Source organism: Cervus canadensis, chromosome 28 (assembly GCF_019320065.1).
Source record: "Cervus canadensis isolate Bull #8, Minnesota chromosome 28, ASM1932006v1, whole genome shotgun sequence".
Lineage (NCBI taxonomy): Eukaryota > Metazoa > Chordata > Mammalia > Artiodactyla > Cervidae > Cervus > Cervus canadensis.
In genome coordinates, this window is record NC_057413.1 from 13,821,516 (window position 1) to 13,838,470 (window position 16,955).

General features: G+C 42.6%; 1 long non-coding RNA gene across 1 annotated transcript; it reads left to right on the forward strand.

Moving 5' to 3' along the window:
- The first annotated feature begins 1,761 nt into the window (after positions 1 to 1,761).
- Positions 1,762 to 16,580, forward strand: LOC122429113. Its single transcript, XR_006265930.1, has 3 exons — positions 1,762 to 1,834; positions 2,288 to 2,388; positions 16,515 to 16,580. It is a non-coding gene; the product is annotated as an uncharacterized LOC122429113 (long non-coding RNA).
- Positions 16,581 to 16,955: the final 375 nt, after the last annotated feature.

Below are 16,955 nucleotides of genomic sequence, written 5' to 3' on the forward strand. Positions count from 1 at the left end.
GACCAAGAAAAAAAGAGTTGGCACCTTGCACCAGTAGTAACTATGAAATGGACTATTTCTTCCTTGATCCACTTAATTCTTGATGAGGAGGGAATCAAATAGATGACCCCATAATGCTTTTCTATTTGAAATAATCACCGGTACTACATAACCAGGACAACAAGTTATGTCTTCTTTTCTCTTACCGTTAACATTCATGTGACACATAAGCACCAAAATGCATCTGAAGTGGTTACAGTATCAACTGTTTTCTACACTACAGAAGGGAGAGTGACTCCTAAAGCCACTGTAGAGAATCTGTAAGAGGAGATAGGGGGGAAAAAGATGAGGATCTGACCTTAAAGAGACTGAACAGCTCTCACACGCTAGAGGCGTAGTTCACAGCAGAGGAGATGACTGTGTCAGAAATATTTCTTGATGGGTCGTTGGTTGAGGAAAGTGAGCCCCACCCCCAGGGGCCAACTAAAAGAAAAGATGAAACTGGACAAGAGCTGTGTTTCTTGTTAAGAAAATAACAGAATTAGGAGCTGTTCATTGATGACTTGAGAGAAACTGGGGTGAAGTAGATGTGGAAACCAGGAAGGAGGAAAGAGGTAAATAGAAGGAAGATCTTGAGGAAAAGAAAGGGGTTTGAGTGGCATCCATAGTTGAAGTCAAAATGGGAGATGCTGGCCCAGTAAGAAATGCCCTGAATTAAGAAAAGACCATGGAACCTTAAGTCAGGCAGGTCTACCATGCACTTTAAAGGTTTTTACTTTAAAAAAAAAAAAAAAAAAGGTTTTTACTTGCAGCGCCCTCTAATGTTACCACCCACCCCATCCCTTCCCCTTTCCCTAAAACCTTGGGTCAGAATCTGCTCCACCGTCCTTGCTGGGACACTGGAGAGAAGGGACTGAGTTTGAGTCCTGCATTAGCAAGCTGATCCAAGAAGAGAGAGGTGTCAGAGCCAAGACCAGTGACCAGTTGCAGCCTTGGGAGCCCTAGAGAGTGAAGCCCCTCAGAAAAGGCAGGCACATCAGAGAATCCTTCTGCAACCTGTGAGATAGAGACTCAAACTATGTTATCTGCATAGTAAAGGATGGCCACAGAATTTTTCAGAAATGAGAGATGTCAGGAATGCATAAACATAATATAAAATAGCTCACTAATAAGGCTGATATTAGTTTTTGAGTCTTAGCATGAAGTGAAAGACATTATGCAGGAACAGAGCCAGGAGATCTAAGGCTAAAAGTAAGGAACAGAGCTAGCGGCAAGGCTGGGATTAACTCAGTGATCTGCCTCTCTGGTCACAGCCCTTCCCAGAGCATCGTCTGTTATGGGCTGAATTCTGTCCTCCCAAACTTTATATATTGAAATCCTAGCCCCCAGTACTCCCGAATGGAACTGTATTTGAAGATAGGTTCTTTAAACAGGTAATTAAAGTAAAATGAGGTTATTAGAGTGGACCCTAATCCATGCCTCATGCTCATGCTAAGTTGCTTCAGTCTTGTCCGACTCGGTGTCCCCATGGACTGTAAACTGCCAGCCTTCCCTGTCCATGGGATTTTCCAGACAAGAATACTGGAGTGGGTTACCGTGCCCTCCTCCAGGGGATCTTCCCGACCCAGGGGTTGAATCCACGTCTCCTGCGTCTCCTGCTTTGCAGGCAGATTTTCTCCCCACTGAGCCACTAGGGAAGCCCTAATCCAATGACTATTGTTCTTATGAGAAGAAGAGACCAGGACACAGAAGCACACGGAGGACTGTGAGGACACAGGGAGAAAGCCATCAGCAAGTCAGAGCGGCTGCAGGAGGAGACCCACACCTCCACGTTGGACTTCTCACCTCCAGCACTGTGAGATAAATTCTATTTAAACCATCCAGTCTGTTTCACAGAGCAGCCCTAACAAACTAATACAGCGCCCCCTCTCCTCTGGTCACTGTTAACTGAGGTCAGACGAGTCCCATCCCTACATCCCAAGGTGGTCCAAAAAAAAAACAAACCCCCCCTCCAAAGCATGAACAAAAATTCTGAGATAGTTTTCACTTTGTATTTTGAATAATTTGATCCAAACTAAATTTACTCTATATATACAAGGTAATTTTGCACATAAATGTGTGGTTTCAACAAATGAAACCCTATTGTGGACCAAGACCAACAAGAGCAGTCCATGCTCTCTTTTACTCTGATCTCCAGGAAAGCAAAATATCTGCATTATGTAGGAATAAAAAATATTTCTAAATTGCTTTGTATTAATCATACAGAAATATTTTGCATTCCATTCAATGTTTGATTCTCTATTTCTAGGGATTGTTTACATAGCGTCTGACGGTGTGAGACCGGGCAGTTTGGAGCCGTTGTGGAATAGTTGGCGGTACACTCTTTGTCGTGTTGCTTTTAACGTATTTGTAAGTTTAGAGTCAGCATAACTGATTTCTACACTTTAGAGTTTACCTAGCGAATTATTATGATCTTCAGTCTTTGTCAGTATCAAAAAGACAGTATGAAAACAAGAGGGTACCCTCAAAACTCTACACATACACAACTCTGGTGGTGTTGGTTTAGTCACTAAGTCGTGTGCAACTCTTGCAACCTCATGGACTGCAGCCCACGAGGCTCCTCTGTCCATGGGATTTCCCAGGCAAGAATACTAGACTGGGTTGTCATTTCCTCCTTCAGAGGATCTTCCTGACCCAGGGATGAAACCCAGATCTCATGCATTGCAAGCAGATTCTTTACAGCTGAGCCACTGTGGAAGCCCCATGTACAACTCTTAATTGTATCCAAAAGGCAACATAATACATGACTTGGAAAATGTATCAGTTGTCACTTCTGTCTGAAACACTTTGGTTCCACTTATACTAGTGTACAGCTGACCCTTGAACAACACCAGTTTGAACCACAGCAGGTCTACATATACGTGGATTTATTTTCTCACTAAATATATATCATAGGACTAGATGATCTGTGATTGGTTTAATCCATACACATGGAACCTTGGATAAGGAGGAACCACAGATCCAGAGGGCTGACTATAAAGTTATACCCAGATTTTCAAATGTATGGGGTGGTCATCAATGCATCTAATCTCCAAGTTGCTCAATGGTCAACTGCACTCAAAAGTTTTGCCACCCCCAAATTATAGGCGTCCCAAACAAGTTATCTTCCCTCTCTCTTCTGATTGCTCTTTCAGAATGAATGCACATGGTAGACCCATGTTTTGGAGTTTGCTATTTGATTTCCTGGGTACTCAAAGATTTCCACTTTTTCAGACTCATTTTCTCCTCCCCTACACTGGCTCTGGTGGTGTTGAACAAAATGGCAATCAAATCCAAAGAAATGCAGAACTTAACGGTGATACAGAAAAAGCAAAACATAATACATCTTTATCTCACAAACAAAATTATTTTCTAGACCAGCGCCTCTTAAACATTAACGTTCATAGGAAGGTGTTGAAAATTGCTGTTGGAGGATGCAAAAGTGCTTACCAAACTGAGAACTTACCTTGAGACCAAAAATTGAGGGAGGCCGTTCCATGTAATCAATGGATCCATTTATTGTAGAGCAATGGACTCGCAGGGTAGGGTGGGGAGGGCAAGGATTCAGAAGCATCCACAGCTGCACCCGCACCAACAAGTGTCCACAGGGGCAATTTTATAGTTAACCTAGGGTATAAGGTATGTGCTTGGAAACAGTATTGCATTCCTGAGTCAAGATTTATGAATGAGTAGTCTCGTGGGTGCTGCAAATATCTCAGCAAAGGTCTTCATCGTTGTTTGGGGACTAACAGAGCATTGAGGCCACCTGGCCCTAACAATCACTAAATAATGTCTATTGACTACAAAGCCCTTCAGGACAGAGAAGTGATTTGCTACACAGTATGGTCCTGGGTCAGGTGAGTGGAATGACGGAAGGGACTGTGCTGGCCCAGGATGGCAGTAGTTATGCTAACAGCCTAACACTTGCAGACCTGAGGGGCTCTGGAATGGGTCCTGAGATTCTGCACTCTGTATGAAAAGCTCTAAGGTAATGTTGATGCTGCTGATTTATGGAACAGTTTAAGTAGCAAGATTCTAAATCTTTATTTCTAAATCTATAAAAATGTGACTACACAAAGTATTAGAAAAATGTAGGAGAATAGTTTTTTAATTGGAAGGTCAGAGTTTCTTCCCATAGTAGGTTTAAAGAAAAAGGCAATTAGGTTTAATGCATAAAAATTTAAACTTCTATATAACAAATACTTCTGTATGATGAAGCCAAGGACAGTAAAGAAACTGATAGCACATTTCCAACATATATAACAAAGTTTCCTGTTCACAATAAATGAAGGACTCCTTGGAATCATAAGAAAAGATTGAAATCACAGAAGAGTTACAATTTAGCAATAAACATGTGAAGTTGCATCAACCTTCTAGTAAGGAAGGAAATGCAGATTGAAACCACATGAGATATTTTATCTTCACGCAGTTGTCAAAAATTTAAAACAGTGCTTTTTGGCATTTTATAAGCTGTCATTGTTAACTTTAAGGCAGTACAGCTCCAAAAATAGGTATATTTTATCATAGATTCCAACTTAAAGATGAGGAAACAGATGCCCAGAAACGTGAAACAATTTGCCCAAAATTACCTACTTGTAGTAACTGTTTAGAACAGTGGCCTCCTAGCTGGCAGTTTAGCTTTGGAGATAAGAGATGTTAGAGTTAAAAATTTCAGTGGCATGCTGCAATCCATAACAGACTTACCATTCTATCCCATTTATCATTGTTGGAAATGACATCAGTGCTTTCTCTAATAGATGATGAAAATATAGAATTCAATTTTGTTTTGATCATATCTTTCTATGTATATTCATGGATATATGTACATATATAAACAACTGAGATCATATAATGAAACAACTATATAAAACATTACATAAAAATATGTATTAACATTAAGTAAAAATACTTTCAGGGAATTCTGTGGCAGTCCAGTGACTAGGATTCTGAGTTTTCACTGCCAAGGGCCTGGGTTCGATTGCTGGTTGGGGAACTAACATCCCACAAGCTTTGTGGCCAAAAGAAATTTTTTTTCACTAGTAAGAAAATACAGTTTTAATGATTCCTTAATGGACCATCATATGGCGGAATATGTTGTAATTTATTCATCATGTTCCCAGAATTGAATGATTGGTTGTTTCCCCCTCTTCCTTGCTTATGCTAGTCTAAAAACCATCTTGACAAACAAGTAAATCTGTTAACAATTTGGTTATTATTTCTTTGGGAGAGTAACTGAAAAGTAGAGTGTGAATCAAAGGGCTGACATAGTTTTAAATCTTTTGATACATGTCAGCAAATTCCTATCCAGAAAGATTATGCCAGTTAAGGCACACACTATTTGTGTTATCAATATTGTGTTTTTAAATGAATAATATGATTACTAAAAAAAAGAAATCGCTGTTTAAATGTTTAGTTTGTTAACCACAAGTGAGGCTAAACATTTTTTGAGGTTTATTAATCGATTTATGTTCTGTCTATGAAAAATTTCCATCCACTTCCTCGGCCCTTATGGGGGCTGGGTCTCAGTGTCTTTTTTTGCCTGTATCAGTTCAGTTCAGTCGCTCAGTCGTGTCTGACTCTTTGCGACCCCATGGACTGCAGCACACCAGGCCTCCCTGTCCATCACCAATTCCCAAAGCTTGCTCAAACTCATGTCCATCGAGTCGATGATGCCATCCAACCAACTCATCCTCTGTCGTCCCCTTCTCCTCCTGCCTTCAATCTTTCCCAGCATCAGAGTCTTTTCAAATCAGTCAGTTCTTCACATCAGGTGACCAGAGTATTGGAGTTTGAATGAATGAATATTCATTACAATGAACACCCAGGACTGATCTCCATTAGGATGGACTGGTTGGATCTCCTTGCAGTCCAAGGGACTCTCAAGAGTCTTCTCCAACACCACAGTTCAAAAGCATCAATTCTTCAGCACTTAGCTTTCTTTGTAGTCCAACTCTCACATCTGTACATGACTCCTGGAAAAACCATAGCTTTGACTAGACGGACCTTTGTTGGCAAAGTAATGTCTCTACTTTTTAACATGCTGTCTAGGTTGGTCATAGCTTTTCTTCCAAGGAACAAGTGTCTTTTAATTTCATGGCTGCAGTCACCATTTACAGTGATTTTTGAACCCCCAAAAATAAAGTCTGTCACTATTTCCATTGTTTCCCCATCTGTTTGCCATGAAGTGATGGGACCAGATGCCATGATCTTAGTTTTCTGAATGTTGAGCTTTAAGCCAACTTTTTCACTCTGCTCTTTCACTTTCAAGAGGCTCATGAGTTCTTCACTTTCTGCCATAAGGGTGGTGTCATCTGCGTATCTGAGGTTATTGATATTTCTCCCAGCAATCTTGATTCTAGCTTGTGCTTCATCCAGCCCAGCATTTTTCATAATATACTCTGCATATAAGTTAAATAAGCAGGGTGACAGTATATAGGCTTGACGTACTCCTTTCCCTGTTTGGAACCAATCTGTTGTTCCATGTCTGGTTCTAACTGTTACTTCTTGACCTGCATACATATTTCTCAGGAGGCAGGTCAGGTGGTCTGGTATTCCCATCTCTTTTAGAATTTTCTACAGTTTATTGTGATCCACACAGTCAAAGGCTTTGGCTTAGTCATTAAAGCAGAAGTAGATGTTTATCTGGAACTCTCTTGCTTTTTCGATGATCCAGCAGATGTTGGCAATTTGATCTCTGGTTCCTCTGCCTTTTCTAAAACCAGCTTGAACATCTGGAATTTCACGGTTCACGTACTGTTGAAGCCTGGGTTGGAAAATTTTGAGCATTACTTTACTAGCGTGTGAGATGAGGGCAATTGTGTGGTAGTTTGAACATTCTTTGGAATTGCCTTTCATTGAGATTGGAATGAAAACTGAGCTTCTCCAGTCCTGTGGCCACTGCTGAGTTTTCCAAATTTACTGGCATATTGAGTGCAGCACCTTCACAGCATCATCTTCTGGGATTTGAAATAGCTCAACTGGAATTCCATCACCTCCATTAGCTTTGTTTGTAGTGATGCTTCCTAAGGCCCACTTGACTTCCCTTTCCAGGATGTCTGGCTCTAGGTGAGTGATCACACCATCGTGTTTATCTGGGTCATTAAAATCTTCTTTGTATTGTTCTTCTGTGTGTTCCTGCCACCGATTCTTAATATCTTCTGTTTCTATTAGGTCCATACCATTTCTGTCCTTTATTGTGCTCATCTTTGCATGAAATATTCCCTTCGTATCACTAATTTTCTTGAAGAGATCTCTAGTCTTTCCCATTCTATTGTTTTCCTCTATTTCTTTGCAGTCATCACTGAGGAAGGTTTTCTTATCTCTCCATGCTATTCTTTGGAACTCTGCATTCAAATGGGAATATCTTTCCTTTTCTCCTTTGCCTTTCACTTCTCTTCTTTTCTCAGCTATTTGCAAGGCCTTCTTAGACAACCATTTTGCCTTTTTGCATTTCTTTATCTTGGGGATAGTCTTGATTCCTGCCTCCTGTACAATATCATGAACCTCCATCCATAGTTCTTCAGGCACTCTGTCTATCAGATCTAATCCCTTGAATCTATTTGTCACTTATATTTAGAATATTCATTTTTTTCCATCATATTTATGGCAAGTTTTCCCCCACATTTTGCCTGTTTTTTCTTTCTCACTGAGGAGCTTTTCTGCAAGGCCAGTAATTCTATACTTTTTGATTTGTAACAAATTCTTCTCCAGTCCCAGTGCTACCGTGGCAGGTCCAGGCTCTCGTGATCTTAATATTAAGTAGCACGAGTCTTATAATGACCTCCTTCCTCTTCCACACTTCTCCTTCCAAACCCATCCTGCTAGAGAGCACCAGGTTTCTCATCCTAAAACCTGTTCTGAATCATTATACATGTGAAAGGAAAGAACTTGCTTGCACGCAGTGTAAATGAGTTCATGCTGATGAACCTGCATTTGCCTAGAGAGAGAATCAATACCTTCCCTAGCCTTATCCAGATCAGAAAATGATAATTACTTAATTTCTTCTGGATACCTCTATTAAGGACTCACATCCAGGCTATTCTCCTCCCAGGGTTATTTTAAGCAGATTTTTTTTTTTTTTTTAATCTGCCTTTATTTCCAAATCCACTTATTGTCTGGTCCAAAGAAGTTACCAGTTCCTATCAAGTCAAATTTGCTCCTGACTTAAACCTTTTGGGCTTCCCCCGTGACTCAGCAGTAAAGAATCTGCCTCCAATGCAGGAGACTCAGAGGTATGGGTTTGATCCCTGGGTGGGGAAGATCCCCTGGAGAAGGAAATGGCAACCCCATCCAGCTTTCTTGCCTGGAGAATCCCATGGACAGAGGAGCCTGGCAGGCTACAGTCCTTGGGGTCGCAGAGTCGGATGCGACTGAGCACATAAAACCTTTTGTTTCCTGATCACTTTCCCTCAGACAGCATGGGAGCCTTGCTCTGCTCTGAGCTACTCTTTTCTCAAATCAGTGTTTTAGTTTAACTCCTGAATAGCTAGACAGAGGCACCCATGTGTCTGTGATTCCCCCTCATCCCTCCTCGCTACTCTTGAGAACAGACCATAGTTATCTGTTTCGCCAAACACGAGAGACACACTGTCTCCTTCAGAGGGTCATCTCTAGGTCATTCTCATGAAAGGAGGGGCTTAAGTTGAAGTGAATGTGACAGCCGGAGAGCTGGTCGCGCAATGAGATGTGAGTCCCTGGGGTCAACTCACCAGGGTGCCTGCAAGTGTCTAGAGAAGCAAGAAAAAAGTCTCTTCAAGGACAGAGGTGGAATCAGCTGCCCGGGTCCCTCAGACTGCGGGCCCCCTCCTCTGCAGCCTGTGAACTTTGTTTCTCCGGAGACAGTGTCTGAAGGGGTCGTAACCCATTCTCTCACCACGAAAGACACGGACTTTTTCCAGCTCCCAGAAGAATGTGGGGCAGGGGTGTGAGTCTCCTTTGAGTTCATTGCCCTGTGTCCTCTCTCTCTCCGGCCCCTCACAACTTGGTGAGGGCAGGGGGTATCTGACTAACGGATCTGAGTCCTGTAACCTTCTGAAAATGCTAATGCATAAGAGAAGGGCTCCAGGAAGCATCAAAAAACTGACATGACTAGGGATGCGTCTGAACCTGTGCAGAGGGACGTAGCATATTTATCAGGCAATTTTCCAAGCATGCTGGGTCTCCTTGAAGATACCACAGGCTCAGGAGCTCCTGGATGTCACGAATCTTGTGTTTAATGGCAAGATTATTTTCAGTTTAAGCCTCTTTTGCTTCACCGTCTTCTGCTACAGTTTGTCCAAATAGGCACAAATCTGCCTTTTCTTTGGAAGTTGTTTCTGGAGGAAGGAGTAGGAATGGGGCAAGAAAAGTAATAACTAGCTTCTGTAGCTCCTCCTTGTTTTTACGTATTTTGCTCGTTTTCTACCCTTGTTCTTTCCTTGATTTAACCATTTCCTACTATCTCACAATAACTCAGAGGATTGAGAATTGAGAAGAACCTTGGAAACCATAAAACCTGACCCCCTTATTTTTCAGAGAAGGAAACTGAAGTCCAACGAGGAGAAACGAGTTGCCTAAGGTCACACCTGTCCAGGGTGGAGATCCCCCTAGACAGAATGCTCTTACCACCCCCCCCAGGTTACCTAGTGACCAGCACACCTCCCCACACTCTCCACTGTTCTCCTTTCCCTCAGCACTTGGAGGTCCAGGTGGACCAGACATCCCTACAGCACCTACGATGTGGTGCAGTCCTTCTCTGGCTGTTCCACAATACGATCAAAAACAAACTCGCATCTTTGAGATTGTTCAGAAATTCTCCCACCCTGCCCGCCCCCCGCCCCCCCCCCCCAGGTTCCTAGCTTGTTATTGGGTCCCAAGAATTACACATGGTCCTCGGGAAGGGCAGTGCTGCTGTACATGGGTCTTATTTCCACAGTTAGACCACAAGAAATGGAAGCACTCTTCCTTCCCTCCTCTTCAAGCAGAATTCTGTTGGTTGGCTGAATTGAAATCTGCAATGAAAAGAAGCCAGGCAAATGAACTCAGACCACTGCACAAAGGAGGGCGTGCAGGAGGGGGGCGATGAGAAGAGGGGGGTCTCTATAGGGACCAAGACTATAGAAGTCAGAGGGTTTGGCTCCAGCTTTGTTGCCATAGGCAGAGATTCTCCACACAGTGCTGCTGTCCTCACAAAGATGGTTTTTGCCTCACCTGATAGACATTTTTGTCAGCCCTCCACCTCCGTCCTGGGGCTGAATCCAACAAAGCACATGAAAGGCATTCCAGCATACCAGACTCGAGGATTCCCTACCCTGGAAACAAGTCCAAGGCTGTTGCATCCTGTGGCCAAAGCACAGCCTGAAAAAAACGCTGCCTGATCACCCATCTCATTCTGTTCAGGCCGCTGGACAGAGCACTTGCCAGCTCCAAACTCACTTTTTGTGCAAAGACTCAATACACCTATTGAGAACATGTCCAGGAATGGCCTTTCCTTCTGCTGCCTCCAGGCAGAAAGCCCAGCAGACTGTTTTGTGAGCTGAGCCCCAGACAGGGAGAACCAGGACACAGGGAGACTGCCCTCCCCCCCAATCCGCATTCATCTCTTGCTTTGCATCCTTGTCCTCTGCCACAATAGTGTCCCATTTACAGAGATCCACCTGGGCACAGCACTCTGCTGAGTCCTGAGAGAAACAGGATAAAGAGAATGGGAACTTTGAGTCATGGTAGGATTTCCAAGTAACAACGTCCAGAAATCTTGTGTACATGAAAGTATCTAATCACCAGGTACCACCAGCAGGCATCTTTCTGAAGGGGGTCATTGCCTTCAGCCTGCAGGGGAAACTGTTTTTACCACCTAACCACTCCAGTATGTATAGTTGAGATCTGCCTAGAGTCTACTTGGTATTTATTTGGTTGTTGGAATTTTGGTGAATTCCCTCTTTTTATTGATTTATATTCCCTCTCACCTCCTCCTTCTCTCTAGCATCACTGCCTCCCAGGTTTCAGCATTAAAGACACATCTTTATTCATAGTCATATGAACACATACAAATGTTTATAAGGATACGTAAGAATTTTCCTTTTTGTATTTTTTTTTACAGAAATGAATTCATACTAGGTTAGTTTCCTTGCTATTTGATTTCTCACTTAGCAGTGCATGATAAACATTCTCCCTGGTGAACGGATATAGTTCTCATTCTTTTCAATAGACACATTGTATTCTATGGTTATGTGTTTGTCAACTCATTGAATCATTTCTCTACTAACGATCACCGAGGTTGCTTGCACTACAAAAGGGCTTCCAGTCACTCAGCAGTAAAGAATCCGTCTACATAGGAGACAGAGGACACATGGGCTCGATCCCTGGATCCAGAAGATTCCCTGGAGGAAGGCATAGCAACCCACTTCTGTATTCTTGCCTGGAGAATTGCATGGACAGAGGAGCCTGGCAGGCTACAGTCCATGGGGTTACAAAGAGCCAGACATGACCAAAGCGAATGAGCATGCATTCATGCACTACAAAAAAATACCACTATGAACAGTGTTGCTGAAAAATCTTTGTTTCCGTGTCCTTAAAATCTGAATTTTATTTCTACAGAATAGCTTCCTAAGAATGGCATTCCTAGGCCAATTACATGTGTTTTAAAGTAAAAGAGATCTCTTCAAGAAAATTAGAGATGCCAAGGGAACATTTCTTGCAAAGATGGGCTCAATAAAGGACAGAAATGGTATGGACCTAACACAAGCAGAAGATATTAAGAAGTGGCAAGAATACACAGAAGAAATGTACAAAAAAGATCTTCACAACCCAGATAATCACGATGGTGTGATAAGTCACCTAGAGCCAGACATCCTGGAATGTGAAGTCAAATGGGCATTAGGAAGCATCACTATGAAGAAAGCTAGTGGAGGTGATGGAATTCCAGTTGAGCTATTTCAAATCCCAGAAGATGATGCTGTGAAAGTGCTGCACTCAATATGTCAGCAAATTTGGAAAACTCAGCAGTGGCCACAGGAATGGAAAAGGTCAGTTTTCATTCCAACCCCAAAGAAAGGCAATCCCAAAGAATGCTCAAACTACTACACAACTGCACTCATCTCACACACTAGTAAAGTAATGCTCAAAATTGTCCAAGCCAGGCTTCAGCAATACGTGAACCGTGAACTTCCAGATATTGAAGCTGGTTTTAGAAAAGGCAGAGGAACCAAAGATCAAATTGCCAACATCTGCTTGATCATCAAAAAAGCAAGAGAGTTCCAGAAAAACATCTATTTCTGCTTTAATGACTAAGCCAAAGCCTTTGACTGTGTGGATCACAATAAACTGTAGAAAATTCGGAAAGAGATAGGAATACCAGACCACCTGACCTGCCTCTTGAGAACCCTGTATGCAGGTCAGGAAGCAACAGTTAGAACTGGACATGGAACAACAGACTGGCTCCAAATAGGAAAAGGAGTACGTCAAGGCTGTATATTGTCACCCTGCTTATTTAACTTATATGCAGAGTACATCATGAGAAATGCTGGGCTGGAAGACGCACAAGCTGGAATCAAGATTGCTGGGAGAAATATCAATAACCTCAGATATGCAGATGACACCACCCTTATGGCAGAAAAAGAAGAAGAACTAATGAGCCTCTTGATGAAAGTGAAAGAGGAGAGTGAAAAAGTTGGCTTAAAACCCATATTCAGAAAACTAAGATCATGGCATCCAGTCCCATCACTTCATGGCAAATAGATGGGGAAACAGTGGCTGACTTTATTTGGGGGGCTCCAAAATCACTGCAGATGGTGATTGCAGCCATGACATTAAAAGACGCTTACTCCTTGGAAGGAAAGTTATGACCAACATAGACAGCATATTAAAAAGCAGAGACATTAATTTGTCAACAAAGGTCCATCTAGTCAAGTCTATGGTTTTTCCAGTGGTCATGTATGGATGTGAGAGTTGGACTATAAAGAAAGCTGAATGCTGAAGAATTGATGCTTTTGAACTGTGGTGTTGGAGAAGACTCTTGAGAGTCCCTTGGACTGCAAGGAGATCCAACCAGTCCATCCTAAAGGAGATCAGTCCTGGGTGTTCATTGGAAGGACTGATGTTGAAGCTGAAACTCCAATACTTTGGCCACCTGATGTGAAGAGCTGACCCATTTGAAAAGACCCTGATGCTGGGAAAGCTTGAGGGCAGGAGAAGGAGACAACAGAGGATGAGATGGTTGGATGGCATCACCGACTCAACGGACATGGGTTTGGGTGGACTCCGGGAGTTGGTGATGGACAGGGAGGCCTGGCATGCTGTGGTTCATGGGTTCACAAAGAGTTGGACACAACTGAGTGACTGAACTGATTATAGTAGGTATATTTAAAATAATGTATTTTTAAATACATGTAATTGTAATCGAAATAAATGTTGTTAGATTGTTTTCCAAAAAGGCTATGGTGTTTCCCACTCCCACCAGCAATAAATGGAATGCCCCTTTCCCCATTTTCTTACCAGCACTGAGTTTCAGTGCTATTTCTTAACTTTTGGCAAATAGTTGAGTGAAAAAAATTGTAATTACACTGGCACATCAATTAGCATTTTCCTGATTGCTAAGAAGATGGCTCATCTTTTCACAAATTTATTGGCCATTTGGACTTCCCTATGAATTGTGCACTCATGCATGCCCTTTTTCCATTTTCTATTGAGATATTAAATTTTTTTACAAGTGAGTATGAGCACTTACATATTATGGATGTTAACCCTGTGTTATGTTTTTCACAGCATGTGATCTATCATTTGCCTTTCTTTTGTCTTATAAGTAAAGATAATCCAATATATGCTCATCTTTTCTTTCAAAGCACTAGTTCCAGGTACTATTCTAAATACACAAAAACCCAGGAGATGGATAATCTTTAATTTTCACCACAGCCCAGTGAGGTAGATAGAATTGCAGTACAGCGAGGCAAAGTGACTTGTCCCAGCCACACATCTGTTAAATAATAGAACAGAGACTTGAACTCAGACAGTAGGGTTCAAGAATCTTCATTTCTCTGTCATCCTGCCTCTTCCACGTTTTTGACTTGGAATCCACCGTTTTCTTCGTTTCCGTCTGACCCTTTCCTGGACACCCTGCTTTTCCACTTATCCCCAGGGGCTGCTGCTGGCAGTGTTGTTTGTACAGTTCTTCCCTGTGTGTGTCTTACATGTGTCATGAGTTGATTTTTGCTATTTGCTGACAACCCACCACGTGCCTTGGATCAGCCAGTGCTTTACATGTATTGTCTCATTTATTCTCACAACATCCGTATCATGTAGGCACTAGCGTTATCTCCATCTTTCAGCTAAGAAACCCAAGGCACAGATCCAGTGTCGGGGCACATAGGTAATAAGTGGCGGGGAAAAAAAAATTCAAACCTAAGTCAGCCTGATTCCAGAAACTGCTCTGAGCCAGGCCTGTACACTCTCCCAACTCGCAAAGCTGGAGAATGCTCTGATTATCATCTAAAAGGAACCTGGCAAAGGCAGACATCAGCCTCTCTTGGCAACCAGCTTCCTCGCCCAAGGGAGCAGCATTGCACCCTCATCTGCCACCCAAGCAAGAGACCCTGGCTCATCCAGGACTGCTCACTGCCTCCTGTCTCTTAAGTTGCCCCGCTCACGTGCCATGAAACCCCTCTGCTGTTTCTTCCTCTCCCCTCACAGAGCTCAAGTTTTGGTTCCAGAGCCTGGTGCCTCTGCCCTACATGGTCAAAAGCTACCTCCCCGTGCACCTAAGAAATGTTTTTGATCATGATAGTGCTGTATGACTAAGTAATATTTATTTCCCTGGTGGCCGCTTAGGCAAAAGTGCTATCTTTTCACTGGCATGATTTCCCAGAAAACATTTTATTTCACAAGTAGCAAAACTGGAGGATAAAGTCTTACCTGAATGAGACATTAATCCATCATCTGGATTTCCTTCATACTTAGCTAGTTAAGATAATTTTGTAAAAATTACTGAGCCTTTCAAGAAGCTACCCTTCTCACATAACAAGTATTGCAGAGTTAATTCTATAAATGCGTGCAATCAGGATGCACTCATTTTTTTAAAAATCTCATAATCTCAAGTAGAATAGTTTTCACATCTCTTTATCACTAAATGTCCTTTTTTCTTTCTACTTATCTAGAGTCTTACACAAAAATTCATAAACAAATATTTGAAAATTCCCAGTGGAAGCACATTAAATGGTTTTACATGAGAACTTGAACAAACTGGAATTTACACCCATATTTTCACATCCAAAAGTTCGGTTGTTCTGAACAAATTCCAACAATTCTAAGAACTTTGGAATGAAAGCAGTCAAAACTGAAACCTTGGACTTACATTGTCTGCATTCAATACGGATTCCCTTAGACTTGGGGGAAAAAAAAATCCCACTCCATGCATAATGGCCCCATGGCTTTTTATCTGATGCCTTGCCAACAAAGGTCTGTCGGGTCAAGGCTATAGTTTTTCCAGTGGTCATGTATGGATGGGAGAGTTGGACTGTGAAGAAAGCTGAGCACCGAAGAATTGATGCTTTTGAACTATGGTGTTGGAGAAGACTCTTTATAGTCCCTTGGACTGCAAGGAGATCCAACCAGTCCATCCTAAAGGAGATCAGTCCTGGGTGTTCATTGGAAGGGACTGATGCTGTAGCTGAAACCCCAGTACTTTGGCCACCTCTGTGAAGAGTTGACTCATTGGAAAAGACCCTGATGCTGGGAGGGATTGGGGGCAGAAGGAGAAGGGGACAACAGAGGAGGAGATGGCTGGATGGTATCACTGACTCGATGGACATGAGTTTGGGTAAACTCTGGGAGCTAGTGATGGACAGGGAGGCCTGGCGTGCTGCGATTCATGCAGTCACAGAGTCGGATACGACTGAGCGACTGAACTGAACTGAACTGATCAGAAGGGACATGCCCGGCAAGTCCATGAGCATGACCCTTACACCTCAAGGACAGGCCCAGTGACTGCCAGGCCTTCTCTAGGCAATTGGCACAAACATTCAAAGGAATGTCTTTTCTGGCCCCATTTTTTTCTAAATGTATAATTTTACTTATTTATTTACTTTTGGCCGTGCTGGGTCTTCCTTGCCGCACGGGCTTTTCTCTAGTTGGGGAGAGCAGGAGCTACTCTCTGGTTGTAGTGCACAGGCTTGTCTCATTGCAAGCTCAGTCTCGAGGGCTTGCAGGCTTCAGTAGTTGCAGTTCCCAGACTCTCACGCACAGGTTCAGTAGACATGGGGCACATGCTTAGCTGTGGGATCTTCCTAGATCAGGGACTGAACCTGTGTCTCATGCACCAGCAGGCAGATTCTATACCACCAAACCACCAGGCAAGCTCTAGACTTATTATTTTTTAATTTGTAATAAAGCTAAGTATACATACTAGTGAACCTTACAAGTAATAAAAAACTGACTTGAATGATAATAATAAGCAATAACCAAACCAATAAAGTTACTATTCTCACGTCACAGGCCTGTAGAAAATGACATTGTTGTTTGCATTTCAGGTGTGAATTTCAAGTGTTACATTTCATACCAGAACCTGAAATAAACGAATGACTGCTTTCTTGATGGAATCCACTCTGCATTTTCCCTTCTGATCCTGAAATCCTCTCTGTAGATCTTTGGAGAGGTGGTCTCTTCTTCAGGTGGGCTTGAATTCTTCTAGTGACAGAATTTATTATCTCGTTATTTTCACAGTTTAGGGAGTTACTGTTTACCTTCTTGTACTCCTGTTGTTGTTCAGTCGCTGAGTCGTGTCCAGCTCTTTGCCCCCATGGACTGGAGCCCGCCAGGTTTCTCTGTCCTTGGGGTTTCCCAGGCAAGAATGCTGGGGTGCGTTGCCATTTCTTTCTCCAGGGGATCTTTCTGCCCCAGGGATCGAACCTGTCTCCCACAACGCAGGAGTATTTACTGCTGAGCCACCTAGGGGTGAAAAATAGGCATCG